The sequence below is a fragment of the Pyrus communis genome, chromosome 2 (genome assembly GCF_963583255.1).
Source record: "Pyrus communis chromosome 2, drPyrComm1.1, whole genome shotgun sequence".
NCBI lineage: Eukaryota > Viridiplantae > Streptophyta > Magnoliopsida > Rosales > Rosaceae > Pyrus > Pyrus communis.
In genome coordinates this window covers 6,147,139-6,149,671 of record NC_084804.1, presented here as the reverse complement: position 1 = coordinate 6,149,671, position 2,533 = coordinate 6,147,139, and the positions used below count along the sequence as shown (strand labels likewise).

Below are 2,533 nucleotides of genomic sequence, written 5' to 3'. Positions count from 1 at the left end.
CTGTAAAGAACCAACACTCCATGATAGATGGAAGTTGGCAAAGGTTATACTTATAAAAGGACTCCCTGCTCACAAAGAAAACGTTTGGTAATCAGGGTCCTATCACCATTGGAACATAAGGTCTTGAGTGAGTAGAAGAATTCTTATGTGTTACCAGTAAACACAGCCCGCACCAGGTTTTTCAGTTGGTGTTGATGCTGTCTTTGTTGCTGGGCAGATGGGTTCTCAGGTATGGTCGATCTCTTTTTAATGCCAACTCTTGTAATGTTATATATAAGATATGTTGTTTGTGATCCTTGTTGAAGACTAACCATTTATAGTTCCTACAAGATCGTATATGCATACAAACAATTTCCAATCAAAATATATGCTACAAATGGCAATTCCACGGCTTCCCCATATCTTACAGCTTTCAGTTCTTGTGCTACTATCTATTTCATGGGCAGTTTCAGTTTCAGCTTCAGCTGATCATGAGACCTTTGTTGATTGCCTTCTAAACCATTCCCAACCCTCTCACCCAATTGCCCCAGCAATTCACACTTCCAACAATGCTTCCTACTCATCCATTTGGGAATCTTACATCCGAAACCTCCGATTCAACACATCTACAACCCAAAAACCCTTCCTCATCCTCACTGCATTGCATGAGTCCCACGTGCAAATATCCGTTGTTTGTGCCCAAATGCATAACTTCCAAATGAAGATTAGAAGTGGAGGCCATGATTTCGAGGGTTTATCATACGTGGCTGAATTTCCATTCTTCATCCTCGACATGTTTAATCTTCGATCCATCCACGTAGACATCAAATCCGAGACTGCATGGGTCCAGGCTGGGGCTACTCTTGGTGAACTTTACTATAGAATTGCTGAGAAAAGCAAAATCCATGGCTTTCCCGCTGGTGTTTGCCCTACAGTTGGTGTTGGAGGCCACTTCAGTGGCGGTGGATACGGTAATATGATGAGAAAGTACGGCTTGTCAGTTGACAACATAGTTGATGTGTAAATCTGCACGGTAAACTTCTCGACCGAAAATTAATGGGAGAAGACCTTTTTTGGGCCATTACCGGAGGCGGAGGAGCCAGCTTTGGAGTTGTGATCGCATAAAAAATTAATCTTGTACGCGTTCCAGAAACAGTTATTGTTTTCAAGGAACAAAATGCAACGGACATTGTCTATCGTTGGCAATATATCGTGGATAAGCTTGACAATGACTTGTTCATCAGGCTTATCATGGATATTGTAAATGGTACTACTTCAAATAGTAGTGGAGAAAACAATAATACTCTTAGAGCTTCATTTATTGCCATGTTTCTCGGAGACTCTGAGAGGCTTCTCTCAATCATGGACAAGAGCTTCCCTGAATTGGGTATGAAGCAATCTGATTGCAATGAAATGAGCCGGGCTCAATCTGTGCTTTTCTGGACGAGCTTCCCAACCGGGACAGCAACTGAAGCTTTGCTTTCAAGAACACCTCAAGTGCTTACACACTTCAAGAGGAAGTCAGACTATGTCAAAAAACCAATTCCAAAAGTTGGTTTGAAGTGGATTTTTCAGAAAATGATTGAGCTTGAGGCACCATTGTTGACCTTCAACCCCCACGGCGGGAAAATGAGTGAGATATCAGCATCGGCAACTCCATTTCCTCATAGAGCTGGGAATCTCTGGATGATTCAGTATGCAACAAACTGGAACATACAAGGGACTGAGGCATCAGATCATTACATTGATCTGACAAGAAAGCTCTACATGTACATGACTCCTTTTGTTTCCAAGAATCCGAGGGAAGCCTTTTACAGCTACAAGGATCTTGACATTGGGACCAACCATAATGCTAATGGCATTGCAAGCTATTTGGAGGGGAGAGTTTTTGGCATTAAGTACTTCAGGCATAACTTTGATAGGTTGGTGAATGTGAAGACAAAGGTCGACCCTGGTAATTTCTTTAGGAATGAACAAAGTATCCCACCACTTCCATACAGTCATTATTTAGCTTCTTGTTGTGCATGGTTTTTTTCTCTTGCTTTGGGGTTAGTTATGTACATCTTTAATCAGCCAAAGAAATAAAAAAGAAGAAATATATTGCTTTCAAGGTTGCAATTTGTTAGTACTTAATTATTACAAGTTTCAAGAAAAATCTCTCCAAAAATTGACAAATTAGTAGGTTTTCTGGATTTCACTTTTCTAACTTCTTGTTAAAAAATTTACTTGTTCATTTAAAGACATTCCGTCATTGAAAATTTGGTAGGGACTAATTGGCTTTTTCTAACTTGCTTTGATCAACATGTTGTACCATGTCTCACATTGGAATCTTGATTGAATTATACATACAACTTATATTGAACGATTCTATTACTGATTACATCGTGCCCCTTTGCATAAAATTTCACACATAGTGAATGACACACGTGGTTAAGTTTGAGATAATAAATTTGTCTTCGTATGCGTGGCCCACTAAAGAGTGGTCACACGTGAGAGAACATGTTAAAGCATGAGGGGGGCACAATGTCGTTGCGTGGGGATGCGATTCACCAAG

At 40.3% G+C, this 2,533-nt stretch overlaps 1 pseudogene; it reads left to right on the top strand.

Annotated features, from left to right (window-relative positions):
* The first annotated feature begins 367 nt into the window (after nucleotides 1-367).
* On the top strand, nucleotides 368-2,064 carry LOC137724625 (berberine bridge enzyme-like 8; annotated as a pseudogene).
* Nucleotides 2,065-2,533: the final 469 nt, after the last annotated feature.